This window comes from Paroedura picta, chromosome 13, assembly GCF_049243985.1.
Source record: "Paroedura picta isolate Pp20150507F chromosome 13, Ppicta_v3.0, whole genome shotgun sequence".
NCBI classification, from domain to species: Eukaryota; Metazoa; Chordata; class Lepidosauria; order Squamata; family Gekkonidae; genus Paroedura; species Paroedura picta.
The window spans coordinates 15,832,016-15,851,339 of NC_135381.1; the positions used below are offsets into that span (position 1 = coordinate 15,832,016).

The 19,324-nt window shown below is 45.5% G+C and overlaps 1 long non-coding RNA gene across 1 annotated transcript; it reads left to right on the top strand.

The window, feature by feature from the left end:
• Window positions 1–974: 974 nt before the first annotated feature.
• LOC143822806 (uncharacterized) lies at window positions 975–9,945 on the top strand. Its single transcript, XR_013226265.1, has 3 exons — window positions 975–1,090; window positions 1,262–1,858; window positions 7,833–9,945. It is a non-coding gene; the product is annotated as an uncharacterized LOC143822806 (long non-coding RNA).
• The last annotated feature ends 9,379 nt before the right edge of the window (window positions 9,946–19,324 follow it).

A 19,324-nucleotide genomic window follows, 5' to 3' on the forward strand; every position in this document is an offset into this window, starting at 1 on the left:
CCTCCAAAGAGTTGTTTTAGTGACCTGGGGACAAGTGCCAAATGTGTGTGTGTGCGGGGGAGGGTGCTAAGCCTGATTCACTCCCTGACAACCCCTCTCAGGTTCCAGGCTCAATCTCCAGGAATTTCCTTATTCGGAGTTGGCAAGCGTGGCAGGAGGCGTCGGCGTTCCTTTCACGGAATAACCTCGAAACGGATTCACAGGAGGCGAGTGGAGGAGACTCCTTCAAAAAAGACAAAGCGCCACTTGGGATGGGAAAGCTTCCTGGGACTGGCTCCTCTTGGAGCGTCTTATTTTGTTCAAAAGGGGCTTCCTTCTCTGCACGGAGAAAGTCGGGGGCGGATTTATTGAATAAATCTTGGTTGGTCTTTAAGGTGCCCCTGATTTTATTGTGCTACTTCAGACCAACACGGCTACTTAGTTGAATCTTTCCTGCACCGAGACTGTCTCCCGGGGGTGGATGACCCCTTGCGCAAAGCGCCTCCGACCTTGCAAGGAAGCGCTTAATGGGGCCTAATGGGCCGTAATTGCTTGATTGCTATCTGCGCAGGCAGCCTGCGGGCGAGAGGAAGCAGGCAGGGGCTGGAGGCGAGCGACCTTCGCCCATTCGCTCTCGCTTGGAGCGCCGCGTCGAGGCCAGAGCGAGCAGCGGCAGAGGGACGGTCGACCAAATGTTCCTTTTCCACGGCAGGACGACCCTACTTTGTTCGGGCCTTTATTTTAACTGGCGTCCCTCACAGCTACTCAAGATATATTATCAATGACGTTATGGTGAAGCCGGATCTGATTGGCTGCCCTTTTATTCACTAACATCTGGGGATACCATCCGATTCACTCTGTGTCCCTAGATCAGGGGTAGTCAAACTGCGGCCCTCCAGATGTCCATGGACTGCAATTCCCAGGAGCCCCTGCCAGCGGATGCTGGCAGGGGCTTCTGGGAATTGTAGTCCATGGACATCTGGAGGGCCGCAGTTTGACTACCCCTGCCCTAGATGGGCTGGATTACTCATGTGGCTAATTCAAGGAGAGAGAAGTGGAGAATCTTGCAGAAGAGGCAGCAGGCAAGAGGCAGCCGTGGACATTATCAAAGGTGAGTATTCACATACATCTTTTTGGGAAACAACAACTCTGCCAACGTTTTGAGAGCTTTGACACACACCCACACCCCAACCAGAACTCGTGATGGGTGTAGTCAAATAGCGCCTCCAAGTGCCATCTGGGAAATATGCTAATGATTGCTTTTGTGATTGGTTGCTGGCAGAGCAAGAAATGGGAGAGAAGGGGCCATCCATTTCCAAATGAATATCACAACAGACAACCCCCTCAGCCAAGATGCTGTCTTTCCTTTTGAAACGTCTACGAGTGACTTGGCTTGCTCTGAATAAACTGGATCCTGTTCCCACAGCTGGCAAGGGAAGCACCAGCTGCAGCTGCTGTGCGAAAGGAACCGCGCCTGACAATGAATAATGGGGTTTGTTTTTCTGGAAACGTGGAGGTGATGCTGCCAATCAGAGCAACTGTCTCCTCCTTGGAGAGGCTGGACCCACTGTAGGTTTGCCAAGAAAAGGAGAAGAGTTCTTGGGAACATCTCTGCTAGATGTACTATATATCCCCCCAGTTTCCTTTTCCCTTTGAAGCTGGGCCTGAGTACGGCCAATGGAGCTTGGCCCCTAGTGCTTCACTCTTGGCTTGCAGCCCATGGCCTCGCATGAACCAGCTGTGTGGATCCAGGACAAGCCCGGATGTCATTAATGGCGTTTTCATTTTTCCCCCCTGTTTGCGCATTTAAATTGCAATTTTGTAAACCAGTTTGGGTGTCTGCTGGGAAAAGCAGCAGTGATTTAAAAAGCCTCAGCAAGTAAGTAGAGTTGATTTCTTCTTTGTGCTATAGAATGACCAAATATCAATGATCCACTGATAAGATGCCTTAAATGCAGAAAAAAATAAAGCACTACCAAGACGATGCTAAGCCCTGCCAGCTGGATGGAGTGAGTTCAAAAAGAGTTAACACACTGCTAACCGATAGTTCCTTCCTCTGCAGGGAGGCCCATGCGTTGTGAAAGCGATCAAATTATCCTGTTTCTTTTTTCTTCAAGGTCTATACCCAACTAATAATTGGTTGATCCAGCAAGCTGATTGACTGTAGCTTCATTAACTGCAGACCTGGCATTGAGGGCCTTATAAAACTAGGCAGGGGGCAATTATCCAGGTAATGGATTACTTGTAGAGAAATAGTTCCTATGAAATTAGATCTAATTGGCTTCAACCGCTTTGTTAATTAGACTGTCATGTTTGCTAGCACTCGAGCTCCGTCTCCCTTAGCTGGGGGAAGGCTTGTCTCATGAAAAGAGTTCTTCCCAATTCATCCCAAGTGGCGATTTGCCTTCCAATCAACAGGGACTGCTCCCTTTCCCTTCGAAGACCCAGTTGTTGACCAGAAAGAAAGACGGCATGGATGCTTTCTGTCACAGCGGGCATGAAAGCAAAGAATATCTGCCCATGCTCCAAAAGGGACCTGTGTAATAGTTTAAAAATTTAAAAAAACACAGGAGGTTTTCTTATAAAGGGTTTCTCATAAATGCGATCACCAATCAAGTCAATGACAGTCAACTAGACACACACGTTTCTGCAGCTCCAAGGGTTTTAATGGTCAGTGCATGGAAGCCCAATTCAAATTGGAACCACTACAGCATAGGGGAGCTGGGATTAAGTCTTGCAATCCTGCTGTTTTGCCCTCTTGAAACAGACTCTGTGCCCTTTTGGGAAAACTTGCCTGTATCCTTGACACTTCAAGTGAGTTTTCCCAGCAAGGAAACAGTGGCTCTCCCAGTCCATTTCAGTAAAATCAGACTCTGGCAGCACCTTTAAGACCAACAAACATTTATTCAGGGCATGAGCTTTCGAGTGCAAGCACTCTTTGTCAGACGAAGAGTGCTTGCACTCGAAAGCTCACGCCCAGAATAAATCTTTGTTGGTCTTAAAGGTGCTACTGGACTCTGATTTTATTGTGCTACTTCAGACCAACACGGCTACCCCATTTGAATCAGTCCATTTCTGGTTAGAGAAACCCTGCTCTCCTAAGCTGTGGTCCCAGTGTAAATCAGGTCCCCACATACTTGGGGGACAGGATACTGAGGGCTGTAAAGACCTGTATACCTGGCTAAGCCCAAGAAAACCCCTGGGGCCACTCCTCATTTGTCAGGATGGGGCTGCTCCCAAGCAGAACCTCATGTCTCCTCAATCTAGTCAATATTTTTTATTGAACAAACACCAGCCCACTTACGTCTTCTGGGAATGGCTCTGTTTCCCAGGCAATGATTTGTGCCTGGAAGACAATTTGCCTCATTGAACCCAAATGGTCCAGCTTCATCAGCTTGCCACCACCTAGCATTAATGGCTTCACAGAAATCGAAGTGGGGTAGGCAGGCCAAGCAGTTCCTACAGGCCGTGTGCAAACTGTGTGGGCTCTCCCATCTTTGCTTTATAAACTGAGTGGCCTACAAAACCACTCAAAAATTTGGTAGTTCTACAAGAAGCAGAAAAAAATGGTTCTGCAGCCCGATTTAGGGTTGGAGCCAGGTTTAGGGCTAGAACTACCTAGGTTTGCCAATCTCCATGTGACGGCTGGAGGTCTGCTGGAATGGTAACTGGTCTCAGAATTACAGAGGTCAATTCCCCTGGAGAAAATAGCATTAGAGGGTGGACTTCATGGCATTGTAACCTGCTGAGGGGTTGCTGAGCTCCTTCCCTTCCTTCCTCAGCTCCACCACCTGAATCTCCAGATATTTCCCAGCCCAGAGCTGGCAACGCTAGTAGCTATTTTGGTCCTGTGGGTCTGCACACTCCACCCCCAGATATTCAGGGATTTCCCAACCCAGAGCTGACTATCCTAGATCCACTCCAGTTTTCTGTTGTTGAAAAAGGAAAGGCCCCTTCTGAGCACCAAAAAAAGGGAACCGGATGGACAAAAGTAATGTGGCCCAGGGACTGGAGTAAGGAGAGGGACGGGATGAGACGGAGTGAAAATCTGGCTAGCTCCAACCTGCAGGTTACAAGTAAACAAATTCTAAATTCTAAATTCTCTCTCTCTCCCTCCCTCCCCCGTCCCCGTGCAGTACAGATGATTGAAGATTAAATTAATATAGCGTACTGCCGGTGAAGAAAACCTTTCTGAAGGCTGTCCATGTTTTCCATTATGAAATATTGGGTGATGGACTCTGGAGAAAGGGCAAACAGATCTCTGCCCTATGCTCTCTCATCTGCAATAGATGAGCCCTGCTGGGTAAAACTAGTGGTCCTTCTAGTCCCGCACCCTGGTTCACTCAGCAGCCAGCTAGTTGCCCTGGCTCATCCATGAACAGAGCACAGAGACCCTTCCTGGATGTTGCCTCCTAGCACTGTTATTCAGATATTTTGCTTCCTCTGTAAATCTAAAAGGATGTCTCAATGTCATTGATCAGCTAAGAGACAGAAATAGCTTAACAACCATTCTGGCAGTTGGCTCATTCCAAGCAGAAAATTGTGATCCCTGCAATGTCTTTTGAAGTTAGCCTTGATTCCCAAAATCGAAGAATTTGGGAGCAGGGAAGAGATTCAGCAAGAGAATTCCTCACGCATGGTTGGGGAGATGTACAGCCATCTTTGAAGCAACTGTCTAGAGGAAAGGGTCCTGGATCAAAGCCTCTGTGATGGTTCAGATGAGTTTCTCAAGTAACACCCTCATCAGGAAGTAGGTGGGAGTTGATCAAAGAGATTTTTTTCCCCCTGTAAGACAAAATTAACTCTTGTTAATAGGGGTCAAACAGTGTGAAATGCCTTAATTGAGTTTGCTCATTCAATATACACCATTGAGGCCATTGTGGTAATTTCCAAAGGGGGTTCGATTTTTAAGTCTGTATTCGAGCTCTTTGAAGGCAAAACCTGCCCAAAGTATAGAGGTAGGAACCTCCTGTCTTGAATAATTTTCCTAAACACATAATATCTCCTGGGGCTGTTATTTGACTTTTCTCAGATGTGTTATCTCAACAGGAACCTACAAATTAGCTCCAAATGTTGCTTTAGGCAAAAGCTAGTGATACCACGGAAGTGTGCATTACTTCCTAGAGAATTTGTACCAGGCTCATCAAAAGGCATTTTTGGCCTTCCTTGAAATCTTACAGTCATAAAGGAACTCCCAGTGCCTCTACAGTCAAAATGTTAGCAGCAGTACAGATCCAATTCGGGTATCATTAGCTGAAACTACTTCCTGTGTCCTATTTTACACGAGAGAACTGGGTTAAACTCTTGTGTCACTTGAGCCCCCAGTGTTTCAATTTTGATGTCCACCAAAATATTTGAGGCTCCCTTACCACAAATGAGGCTTCATCCAGGCATGGTTTTGCCACCTTTGTATATATTGTTCTTGCTCGATAGCCACAGTGAGCACAAACAAGATAACAGCAATACAGAAGAAGGCAGCACTCGTCATTATACTGGAGCTATTTGTTTCATGCCGTTGAGTTAGAAAGTGGCACAATATATTGCAGCATTGAGAGGCACAGTACTGTTATCGGGTCCCTGTTGGTTAAGGATTAAGGTAAAGGTATCCCCTGTGGAAGCACCGGGTCATGTCTGACCCTTGGGGTGACACCTTTTAGCGTTTTCTTGGCAGACTCAATACGGGGCGGTTTGCCAGTGCCTTCCCCAATCATTACCGTTTACCCCCCAGCAAGCTGGGTACTCATTTTACCAACCTCGGAAGGATGGAAGGCTGAGTCAACCTTAAGCCGGCTGCTGGGATTGAACTCCCAGCCTCATGGGCAGAGCTTTCAGACTGCATGTCTGCTGCCTTACCACTCTGCACCACAAGAGGCTTGTTGGTTAAGGATTAGCAGAATTACATGCTGCCACCACAACAGTAACCCAACTGCAGAATCTTACTTACTGCTGTGTAAGGAATGGGTGGTTGTTTGTTCCAAAATGAATTGGGGAATGGCTCAAATGGACCCAGTAACAGGCTGGGGATGGGAGTGAGTTTCTGTGGAATGGCCACAACTCAGTGGTAGAGGCCATGGTTTGCATACAGAAGCTCCCCAGTCTAATTCCTGACATTGCTACTTAATAGATTTTTGCTAGCTGAACGGGAATGGATCTTAGCCTTGGCATGGAACTAGCCATGGAATAATAGGATTTAAAAATTTGGAAGGGGCTTAAATACCATCCAGTCCAACCCCCTGCACCATACAGGATGACTTTAAGCCTTCAGACTAGTTATCTTCAAGCCTCCACTTAAACCCCTGACTTGACTAGGTGGACCAATGGTCTAATAATTCAATGCAAGTTTTGTTCCTGTGTGTTTGTATTGCTCTGCATTCAGAGGGATTGAAACTGCTTTTGCTAAGGGTCAGCCTTGTCAATGTGCCCTGTCCATGTTTGGAGCTTCTAGCCATTTTTTCTCTGTCAAGATGAGCCACATGAACCTATTAGGACAGGGGTAGTCAACCTGTGGTCCTCCAGATGTTCATGGACTACAATTCTCACGAGCCCCTGCCAGCAAACGCAATGCTGGCAGGAGCTCTTGGGAATTGTAGTCCATGAACATCTGGAGGACCACAGGTTGGCTACCCCTGCTTTAGGATGTTTTATACTTGACACCAGTTTTTGGTCTGTCTAAGTCAGTACGGCCTTCTTCTCCAGGGTTTCAGGAAGAGGCACTTCATATCATGATCCTTTTAACTTAAGATGCTGGAGATTGAACTCGGAGCCTGCTGTATGCAAAGCAGATGCTCTGGCACTGAGTTGCAGACTCACCCCATCTTACCATGGGTTTCTAGTTTGGAATAGGGGTGGTACAGGGGGAGGGCAGGTAACAATTTTCTGCCTTTCCATTTTCCTAGCCTGAAATGGTCTCACAAAACTGGTATTTGCCCCATTGGAGGAAAGAGAGGGCAATATACAATTGTATTGTTTGCTTCTTGGGCCTTTCCAAGATGGCATGAGGAGTTCAAGTGCAGAACCTTCTTCAAAATCTTGCAAACTTGTTAGGATTAAGTGGTCAGGTGTGCCCCACTCGGCATCACTACTGCCTGGCACTTCCCGCTTTAATGAGTGGATTAATCAGCTAACACTTTAGTTGATTAATTGGTAGGCACCAATCTTAATCAGTGAAGATGGATGTCTTGTTTATATTCTGAATCTCTCTCGCTTCTGATGCATCATTGCTATGGTGGGGAATTTTAAAAAGAAGACATTAAAAGGAGATGGATCTTTTCCAGCAAAAGAACCATAGTGGTAGATCTTTCATTTTGCTACCCTAATTTTTGGCCCACTTTTGTTGGAGTTTCGGTGGTATCACCGTTTATTCAAATCTAATCCAACAGATGAGTTGGTTAAGCAAAAAGCAGGGAAGCATCTAAAAAATTCTGACTACTCATGAAACGACTTTTCCCAGAACTGTTCCAAGAACAGCAATTTCTAATTGTTTTTTTCTGCAGTGGGATGACTTTAGAGTAGATTTCTTGCAAAACATTGACAGGCTGAGCCAGCAACAGAGGCTGTGGGCAATGTGGAAAAAGCAAAAGTACAAGCCCTCCCCCCATCTCAAAAAATATCCAAATTTTAGCTTGGCAAAGAATGGAGCTAGCCATACTACTGGAGTATTTGTGAAAAGATTATCACTGATGGGATTTGTCTGTTTAAATTTTCCAGGTTGATGGGTCTTAGCAAAACAAACCACAAAGAAGAAATGAAATAGAGTTTGCAAATACAAGCTAGCTAACACAGTTCAAAGGTAGAGCCTAGTAATTAAATACTAACAATGGATTGTTCATGTATTCTGATCTGCTCCTCTTCAGTTTCAGAGTGCAGAGGTCCTGCTGGTTTTCAATCTACTCAATGCTGATGGTGGCAAAGACAAGATATGTTTCTTCTGCCATTGTGTCCATCCAATAATACAACTTTCCTGGAGAGAAAACCTTAGACAGTGATGCTCGAGAACTTCTGTTCTCTGTGTTGATGATACCCAACTCTTTCTCCATTCTGCCTAGTTCCAAAGGGGGGGTATATATTGTGAATCAGTGCCAGAAGGCAGTGCTGGATAAGACCAATCCATCCAGACAATTCGGTCCTGGTCCCAACCTGGAGGAATGAGATCTGAGGGCCCTGCAAGAATTGTCATGGTTCCACAGGGCCTGTAATGGAAATTTTCCACCAGGTCTTCCACCAAGGCACAGGAGATCTGGGGGGCCCTCCACAACCAAAATGTCTACAACCTCTATTGCAGTGTTCCCCAAGATATATGGCCCCAGCAGAAAAAGAAGAGGGGGGAGACATGGGGAGGAGAACCCTCTCAACATCACTAACCTACCAGCAATCCAGTTAGCCTCAACCGAGAAGCAGGATTGGGTCTCAAGTCAGATTGAACACATGACCTTTTATGGAAGTTGCCTGGGTACTGTCCCCATGATCTTCTTTCCTGGCTGAAGGCAAATTTGGTTCTCTAGGTCTGTGACGAACGGCACTTATTCAAAACCCTCTTGGAATAACTGGTGACATCTGTGTCCTCAGTCAGATCAATAGTGAAACTTTCTCTCTGAAATGGAGCGGGCAGCACACTGAGGCCGGATCTCTTTAGCAAATGAAAAGGCAGAAGAAGGGATTTGCTCAATGCGCTGAGTGTCAGGACAATTTGTCACAGGCAGCAAGAGTGAAATGGAGAGGGCCAGGCACCTGCACTAGCCAGCCCAAGCTAATTCCTGCAATCCCCACAGAAGCCTGGCCTGTCCCTATTTACCAAGGACAACGCCAGCCCCAGGTGGATCCCATGTGCACAAGTGAACAGCATTTTTTTCCAGCAGTATCCTAAAACTGGGGCAAATTGAATCCGTGTGTTACCATAAAGGTTGCCGATAGTGGAAGAGTGCCTCACATGGAGACCCCTTCAGGTACAGAACCCATGATGGACTCTGAGAAACCAGCCTGGCAGAGACTATGGAGTCAGTAGGGCCTCTTAACAAAGCTAGGAAGCCAGTCCAGGTCTCTATCTTGTTTTGGATTTCTTTTGTCTTGCCGAGAAAAGCCAGGCCAGATTTCGATCTGGTCTGAACTGGGGTAGAACCTTATCTTCTACTTCCTGCTTGCCCAACTGACTGAGCCAAATGTGCACATTATGGAAATAACCCTCTCCCAACCAAAGACCATTAGACTATCAATTGAAAAAGGTATATTCCCCCAGTTACTAACTGCAACTTCTTTTGTCCAGTGCAACTTCTGCCTAGCAACATCTCCTGCCCCTAAATGTCTCCTATTCTACTCCCCCCAGCATCCATTAGCAACACATTATACCTAGCCAAGGTATTGTTCCACTTGATGGCACTCCGTACGTCCCAGTCTAGTGACCTCATGCCTACCATCCTATCAGATTTGTCCATAACCCACAACCAATCATCAATCACATATCTCTTAGAGGCCGTCACTGGGCTGGCCCGGGAATTTCAAATTCTATATCAACTCCTGCACACACCTAAATGTGTGTGTGTGTTATGTTGATCCCTCCACACCTGGATTCTATGTAGTGGCCCATGCCTTGTGGAATGTCCTGCCTGAGGAGGCCAGGAAGGCTCCTGTGCATCTGGCATTCTGCAAATCATGTAAAACAGAATGGTTCAAGGAGGCATTTTCATATATTATAACAGATTGGTCCCTGAGCTGTTTTGAGGAATGGAATAAGTCTGTGGGTTTTATTGCTATGAATGATGGTGATGTGTGCTGCCTGCTGTTGTATTTTATCTTGTTCTTGGTGCATTGCATTTCAGCTTATGCAATATCTTTGGCTACTTGTTTAACACATCATGTTACTCCCCCTTGGGTCAGATTTCTGCTTTGCTTCAGATTTGTGCAATCCCAGTCCTATTACACTGTTTATTGGATGTCTCATCCTCTTGATTATATCAATTTACACCATGTAATCCTCCTCCAGTCTCCAGAAAGGCAAACTATAAAATAAACAAAATGCTCTTCTCGGGGAAATTGCGTTTTTTGTTTCTCTCATGGAGGGAGCCTGCTTCCTTGATACAGTAGCTGGAGAACGTAAGGTATGAAAAGCTGAGAACCAGTGGCCTAGAATACACCCTATGCAGCCATCTCTCAAGTTTTCATATATTGAATCAGAACTTTAGCTTACCTGCCTAGAATTACCTACCCTGACTGGCCAGGATGAGGGAGAATGTGAGAAAGGGATCTTTTCAAGTTATTGTACTTGGAGATCCTGAAGACTGAATTTACAGTCTTGAGCATACAAAGCTTTTATCTATTAAACAACGAATTGTTTACATTGCAGAATTCCATCTGCAGGAGTTTTTTAACTTGACTGGTAGTGGAGGTGTTCAAATGGGCATTTCAGCCATATGCACCAAGACCTCACAAGCAGAGTGTTAAGATAAATATTCTTGTGTGTTCCTAGCACTTGCCATTCAAAAGTATTCTGCCTGCTTAAGTGGAGGTTCATACAGACATAAAAGCCATGCTGGATCAAAGGGCCATCTAGGCCAGCATCCTCTCTCACACTGTGGCCTACCAGTTCCCCTGGAGGGCCAATAACAGGGCACAGAGGCTGAGACCTTTCCCTGATGTTGCCTCTGGGCTTTGAAATGCCTCTGAATGTAGGGCTCCCCTCTGTCTCCATACCTAGTAGCCACTGAGAGACCTATCTTCCATTTAGCTATCATGGCCCTAGCTTCTAAAGCTGCTCTACAGAAGTCGGTGCTTTTTCCTCTCTTACCATCTGACAAGCTTATTTCCTATGTCGGAGGCATCAGACTCATTTGTTAAGAGGGCTGGATCTGACATAACTGTCACTTTGGCGGACTGGGCTATGTGTGCCGTAAAACGTAATGCCAAGTACCAGAAATATAAGGAAATCAGCAAAACCAATCAATAATATTTTTTACTCAAAATACAAACACACTAAACGCACAACACTCTTACAGTATTTCCCTGATGCCCATTGTGATGGACCGCACTATAAAAAACACGGTTTCAAGTGTTGAGGTAAAAGTAACAAGTGAAGGGTTAAAAACCTTCACTAAACAGAGAGAGCCAGAGTAACAGGCTGCTCTAAGCACTGTGTTTGGCCAGCAAAAGCTAAGATGGAGCTGATATTCAAGCCGAGTAGTGGAGATATTTCATTCTAAATCTTGATTCTTATTCGGATGATGGTTCAGAGAGCAGCCTGACAGATCCTTAACTGATCATCTGCTCTGAGGAGAAACTTTTGTTAGAGTGCTGAGTTTTTACTGACAGCTAATCCACACAGTGCCTGGACAACTGGGGCGGATATTTGGCTATGGGAATTTGGGCAGTAAGATTATACTCCCAATGCAGGCCAAATTGAAAGGAGAATTCTTCTATGGAGAGAAGGAGGATCCCTGCCCAATTAAAAAGAGGAAATCAGGTGTAAAGATTTCCTCAGACTTTTGTGTGAGAAAGTGCTTCAGACTTTTCAGTAAATAGTGAGATGCTGTTTTTTTTTTCTAGGAAGGTGAACGTTGATGGTACTAGCTGAAGCCAGGGGAGTTCAGTGAAAGTCAAAAAGATTTTTTTAAAAAAACACAACAGAACTTTGACATTTAAAAGAAAACTTAAATTATAAAAAAGCCTCTGAACTATTCTAAAATCTGTAACTAAGAACTTCTAAACTGTAAAACATCTGAATTGTAAGAAAAAGCTTAATCTCCACATTCCATCCATCCTTTTCCTTCTTGTGCAATAAAAAGTTCAGTTTGTTATTAACAATGCCTCAGTGCCATTTATGATAAAGAAAGAAGGCTCTTAAAACTTCCTCCCAAAGTTCCAAGGCTGAGTAAATCTTAAAAGAGTGGATAGTCACAGGGTGGGATGGTGAGCTCCATATTACCATGTTACAAGGCTAGCTCAATCTCTGAGGGAACATTTTATTTTGGAGGGAAAAAATTGCCTCAGCAAGGGGGTGTGTCTTACCCACCCTCCCACTTCTACCACCTGTTAGGCACTAGCGCTGGGACACTATACATGGATATAATACACAGCCTCTGTTATCTGGCAGTAATGGTACTCATTGGCTAGGTATGAGCCCTGGACAGGCCAGTTCTGGTCTGGGCCATATGTCTGAGACCCCTGGTAGTGAATTTCACAGATTTATTATTTGATCAATAAAGAAGTATTTCCATTTGTCTGTCCTGAACCCATTTGCCAACAGTTTCATTGGGTGCTTCCAAGTTCTAGTATCATGGGAGAAAAAGCTCCTCCTCTCAATTTTCACCCCATGCATCGTTATATCTGATTCTGAACAGTACACTATAGAATATGATCAATAGAGCTGCAATAGGAGGTTAAATTAGCCTTGTGAAGATCCTGTCCCCCTCCCCTTTCATGTCCCACATGCTGCTGGTGGGCCTTGATCTGACCCCTGGAAACACATTCTAAGATTGCCAGCTCTGGGTTGAGAAATACCTGGAGACTGGTGACAGGGGAGTCTTGAGAGGGCAGGATTTGCTTTAGGATGATTGAGCTGATCCTGCGTTGAGCAGGGGGTTGGACTAGATGGCCTGTATGGCCCCTTCCAACTCTATGATTCTGTGATAGGATTTGGCAAGGGGATAGACTTCAGTGGGGTGTAATGCCATGCAGGTGTGGCCAAATTGTGGCTCCTTGGACTACAGTTACCCTTCAGCATGGTACAATTGGCAGGGGACCATGGGAATTGTAGTCCATGGACATCTGGAGAGCCACAATTGGCCACCACTACATGAGTAGACGCTACCTTCCCAAGTGATCTGATATCTGTTACCTAGAGATCAGTTGTAATAGCAGGAGATCCCCAGCCACCTCCTGGAGGCTGGCAACCCTGTTTGCTCAAGCATTGTATGATCCCATACCAGGCATGCCCAGTTGGTTCTGAGTGCCCATTATAGCCAGCCAGAGAACAGAGACAACTTAACCTTTTTTCCCAAACAAAAGGGAGAACAGCTTTTGCCTTTAATCAACAGGTTTTTCCCTTCTCTGAAGGGCTTTAACCCACTCAGAACAACATAAATCATTTTCACTTAGTGAATGTCAAGGATTCAGGTTTCTCTTTGGATTTTTAAATAGTTCTTTTTTTCCCTGAGTTTGCCTAATATGTATTCTGAATGATTTCTGTGAAAAAATAGGCCAGAGGCCTGTATTTTAAAAGCCTAGATCCTAATTAACACTGGCGCAGAGTAATAAAGAAGCTTGAAAGGACTTCTTAACTGATTCATGCCCAAAGGCCTGAGGACTGATCTGCTTGCTCAGAAGGCTATGAGATGTGGTAGAGTTGTCAATCTCCAGGTGGGGCCTGGAGGTCTCCAGCTGATCCCTAGATGATAGATTGATTCCCCAGGAAGAAAGGGTAGCTTTAGAAGGCGGATTCTACAGCATTATAACCCCCTGAGCTTTCTCCATGTTAGAATACTCAAGATCTGTAGTGTGCCTGATTCAAAAGGATATTAAGAGTATCCTACCAGGAGGGGGATATTTGGAGGAGATGTGTATTTAGTAGAGTTAGCTTAGGGACTTCCTGATAGCTTTCAAATCATCTCCTCCTATGTCCTCACTGGCTAATTTGGAGACTTCCTGCTCCTTTGAACATACTGCTTTGCTTTTCTCCTGAACAGACTGAATGAAGACAACAGTTAGACTGTTTGGAATCTCTCTTCACTCTTTCTACATAGTTGCTTCTCTTGTGAATAAAAGTATTTTACTATTTTAAGCATTCTGCTCCTCTGGTCCTCTTTGCATATTTAAACTGCCAGCACTCTCCCAAATCTCCAGAAATTTCCCAACATGGAGATGACACATGGGATAGGGGTTTGGCTCACTGGAAGAGCGGCTGCTTGGCATGTAGAAAGTCCCAGGTTCAATCCCTGGCATCTCCAGTTAAAAGGACCAGGAAGGAGGTGATCAGCCTGAGACCCTGGAGAGCCGCTACTGGCCTGAATAGACAATGCTGCTGACTCAGATGGACCAAGGGTCTGATTGAGTAAAAAGCAGCTTCATGCAGTCATGTGTTCACTCCAACACCTTGGAAGTGACTGAAAGTTGATTACGTCTTAATGGTGAATGGAACCCTAAACAAAAATCTGACGTGCATTCATATGTTCTTAAGCAAAATAAAAAGGACCACTTTTCCCAGTAACTTTACAACGAAATGCAGGAATCAGACAAATGCTAAGCACAGCCTCATATGGCCTCATATGGCAATAGTTTTTTTTGTAATACACCTCATTGTTTTGGGCAGATGAGAAATGAATTAACAAATATCTCTGGGTGCACTGCTCGTCCTCACAGGGCTCCTATCGATGCTGAGAGCCACTCCGTCCTGTTTTTATCTCACCCTTCCTCCAAGCAGCTCAGACAATTATTTCCTGGATATTTTTTTATCCTCGCAAAAGACTTGTGAGGAAGGTTACACTGAGATCTCCCAGCAGGCTTCGTACGTCTAAATGACAGGGGCTCTTTGCCACAGTCCCACTGCTTCCTCTTCATACCCCAAGTTCTAATGGTTGGTCACACCAGAGCATGACAGATTGCTGGGTCCTGGCTTGTATGCAAATGGAATATACGATGGGGAACGTCTTATGTAGCAGCAAGCAGACCTCCAAACGGTAACCAGCTGGGGAAGAAATGGAGGGATGCAACCCAACTCATCTGTTTCCATGAAAAGAGAATTGCTTCAGACAGGTTCCCTTTTGCTGGCAAGCCCTGGAGCATTAATTGTTCTTCCAGGTAACCTGTTCCTCCCCCTTCCTCAGAGGCCTGCACACCTTGGGCCTCTTGTTCCCCATTTCCACTGCTGCCCACCCCATGCTGCACCAACAGAGTGTAAAAACAGCCGTACTCTGGGAGCTGGGAAGAGCCAAGCGCGCTCCTCTGAAGTTCAGCGATCAGCAGGCTGATGTGCCAGGCGGCCCCCATCATCCACTCCTCACGCTGATTTTTCCTTGGTTTAATTGGGGCAGATCCCACTTGATGTTGGCGGGGGGGCGGTACACAAAGAAAGGTCAGTCACGGCGCAACAGATGCAAATCGGAAATAATGATCTGGAGGGATGCAATTGCAGGACAAGAAGTCGGGGCTGCTGCTTCGGCTCTCAGCAACAGTCTGCCTTGAGCTGGGGGAGAGGGCCCTGCTTGGGGAGCAGGAGGGACAAGGGAGACACAAAGAACCCTGGGCCCCAGAAGAAGGCATCATGGCCAGGGGAGAATCAGGCAGCAGATTGGAAGCAAAATTAAATTGTCTGCTGGAACATTCATTGCTGTCTCTTTCCACTGTGGGAGGTTGAAGAGGGGAGATTTGGATCCCTTTTCTGTCTCTGATTATGCTATGACATGATCATTTGCAGGTACGGAGATCTGGGGGGAGAGGAGGGGCAATACATTATCAGTAAAGCCTTGCAGGGGGACATGCTCTCACTGTTTTCTACCCAGATGACTTGAGTAAGCAAGCCAAACCACATCCCAAATTCTTTTACGAAAATCTTAGAAACCCCACACATGTGTTCTCCCAGCAACTCAAATAGTTATAGTCTCAGGTTTGGGTCATTAAAAAAATAGGTGTGCAGAAGCAGAGGGAATGGGAGGTGATGTCACTTCTGGTGACATAACACTTATGGGGGTGTGGCCAGGGGGTGTGGCCAACTTGCATCACTTCCGGGGCTCCTTGAAACCTGAAAAATTATTTCAGAGGTTCTTCCATGGTCAAAAGGTTGAAAAGGCAGACCTAGAGAGTTGATATTCCTGGAAGCAGGGGAAAGGGGCAGCCTTCAGACTTTACTAATGTCATGGACTAAGAGGGAGCAGGGCTTCCATGACAGTTTTCTCACAGCTTGGATGATCAGACATGAGTTGATCACCAGGTCCATTCAGTTTGGTACAGAATGACTCAAACAGTAGCCATTTTCTCTCCCCAAAATTGCATACGTGTGAAAATATGGCCATTCCAAATGTATCAGTGGCCATTAACATTAATTGTCAACTCCTATTAAGGTGTAGTACCTGGAAAGTGGTGGTTACGGGAAGAATTTTGTCTTGCTGAATGGCGTGATGATGGGAGGAATGGGAATTGAGGAAGGCAGGTGAGTCGATATTGTGCTCGTTATCTGATCTGTCATCTCATCCAAGATATGTATTATTTCACAACTTGCTATTAGTGAACCATGAATACCAGGTTTGCTTGACAGATACTTAGCTGGATGAATCTGTTAGATGCTATTCCATAACTACAGGTAACTGTTGGTATTCCCAAATGACAGAAGATGGAAAATCAGCTCCTTCCCAACCCAAACCCTACACACACCCCTGCCTGGAAATCTAACATAAGGGGCATTAATTACATTAGCTATGTTACAAGCGTTGTAATTTCTTAAATTTTGAATGTCATTTTAATGCTGTTACTCACCCTGAGCAATGCAGAAAGATGGGATATAAATAAAAAGTATTATTATATTTCCTCTTGAGGCATTTCAGTCTGTCTTCAGCACTGGTTTTGCAGCTGACATAACTTTAGTTGCACTGGTGGATTTTATCAGTTTATTACACCTTGAACAAGTCAATCAATCTTTGATTGTTGAGCCTGTTGACCTTTCAGTGGCCTCTTGGCTACAAGAGGCTACAAGCCTTTGACATGGTTTATTTATTATTTATGTATTTGGATGAGATTTTCTGGAGCTTCAAAGCTGGGTGCCATTAATGTGCTGATGACATCCAACTCCATATGTCTTTGTTTAAGCCAGCCTTTCTCAACTTTTTACCATTGAGAAACTCCTGAAACATTCTTCAGGCTTCAAGGAAGCCCAGAAGTAGTGTGATTGGGCAGAATGTAGTTGGGAAGCAGAGCTGTGAACATGTCCATCCTGGGCCCTTCCTCTTTCTGCCCCCTCCAAGCCCATCATTGGCCATTTTGGGAGGGGGGCATATTGACATGGCCATGTATGGTCATATCACCCAATAACTGTATAACAAATTTAAAAATATATATAAAAAGTTAACCCACTCTTCCAGGTCACCAAGAAACCCCAGAGTTTCATGAAATCCTGGCTGAGAAAGGCTGATCCCTCTGGAACCTACTGCATGAGTCAAGTAGCTACTTCCTGATCAAGCTGTGATCCTCTCTGGGTTGGGGTTCATTGAGCCAATAAAGATTTCTGAGTTCAGTCCTCACCACCTCAACGAAGGAGGGGGAAAGAGCCTAGCAGCAACAGCAAAGCACCCCCAAATAGCAGAGCAGCCCCAATAAAACCGATAGCAAGCAAGCCCCTGCCCCCAATCTGAAAGAGAAAAAAAGAAACCTGAAAAGAACAGACAATCCCAAGTACACACAGCACCCTCCCCAACCCAAAGAAACCCAAAAGGGTGATTGAAGGGTAGAAAATGAGTTTAAAAATTAAAAAGCAACTTAAAAATAAGAAGAAAAGATGGAGAGAAAAAGTTTCAAAGGAGAACTCCTCAGGCCAAACTGGTCAAAGTCTTCTCCAGCAATGAGGATCCTCCAAGGTCCAGTGCAGCAAGCAGCAGAAGCCAACCAGTCTTTGGGAGTCATAGACGAACCTCCACTCTACCAGAGCAGCTCAGCCAGGCAAGAAAGCAGCAATGGTTCCCCCCCTAAATTTATAGCCTCACTGGCCATACACAGAAGAGTTACAAGAAGGAAAAACATTCTCTGACTGGCCAAGAGCTGTTCTACCCCCCAAACTTGCCCCCCTATTGGCTAAATCTCCCCATGCCTCCTCCCCTCACTTACCTTGGCTTACACCTGCAGCAAGCTTAGCATGCTGCAAGACCTCATTGCAATGCATTTGCAAAAATGGATTGCAGTGATTGGCTAAGCTCCTCTAGGGAGCTTAGCCATTGGTTGGCCTCCTTCCACCAGAGGACGGGAAAGCTGAAAGGCAGTTCCCACTCTCCCTGTCTCTTTAAAGTTTAAACAGCTGCCTCTGAAACACCAAATCATGTCAAATTGAATTCAGGTGTTTCAGACAGCCTCAATTCACCCATAAAAACCAGTGGTGGAGGCAGATTTGGGCTGTTTTCAGCTGATCCATATACAAACGTATCCAGGAGCCAGCTTAGTGTAATGGTTAGGAGTGCAGAGTGTTCTAATCTGGCCAGCCGGGTTTTATTCACTGCTCCCCCACATGCAGCCAGCCGGGTGACCTTGGCCTCATTACAGCACTGATAAAGCTGTTCTGACCAAGCAGCGATATCAGGGCTCTCTCAGCCTCACCTCCCTCACAGGGTGTCTATTGTGGGGAGAGGAAAGGGAAGGTGAATGTTAGTGGCTTTGAGACTCCTTCGGGTAGAGAAAAGCGGCATATAAAAACCAACTCTTCTTCTTCTTCTGCATGCAGAGCAGATGCCCTCCTCATAGAAAAAAGCAGCATGTAAGAACCAACCTGATTTGGGTATCTTTCAGCTGAACTGGGTTGAAATGCACATGCTTAAGAAACAGGTCACTGTTGCTAGAAATGCTTCCTACTCATGACATCTGAGCTGTCAGCTCTCCCCTTCATTAGTTGTGCCATCCATGCAATTATCACCTCAGTAGAGATACTATAAGCCACTTTACGTGGGTCTGTCTTTAAAGACAGCTCAGAAGCTTCACTTGGTATGAAACGTGGCACAGGCCCATCAACATGAATATGTTACACCTGTTCACAAGCAATTACAATGCCTGTCTGTTTCAGTTTAAAGAACAAGTTCTTACATTTATAAACTTTAATGAATTGAGATTCTCAGATCTGAAGTGCCATTTCTCCACAGGCTAGTTATTCTCAGCAGGTGAGCTTCTCATTTTTTTCTCTGCCGGAGCCCCTGCTTTTTCAGGTGCCTCGTGTAGCGGATGGGCTACTGGAACAGGTGAAGGTGGCTTCTTCTTTAGAGATTTATAGTAAGAGGCATGAGGCCATTGTGATTTTGAGAGCATTTGATGCTGTGTGAGGGTTTCCTTCTTGACTGGAGGGATTGTAAGCTGCTTTGAGACTCCTTTGGCTAGAGAAAAGCGGCATATAAGGACCAACTGTTCTCTCTCAGCCTCACCTTGAAGGCAATTGTAAGCCGCTTTAAGACTGCTTTGGGTAAAAGTGGCATATAAGAACCAACTCTTCTTCTTCAGTAATATCAGGGCTCTCTCAGCCTCACCCACCTCACAGGGTGTCTGTTGTGGGGAGAGGAAAGGGAAGGCGACTGTAAGCCAATTTGAGTCTCCTTCGGGTAGAGAAAAGCGGCATATAAGAACCAACTCTTCTTCTTCTTCTTCTTCTTCTGCATGCAGAGCAGATGCCCTTTCTCTGAAC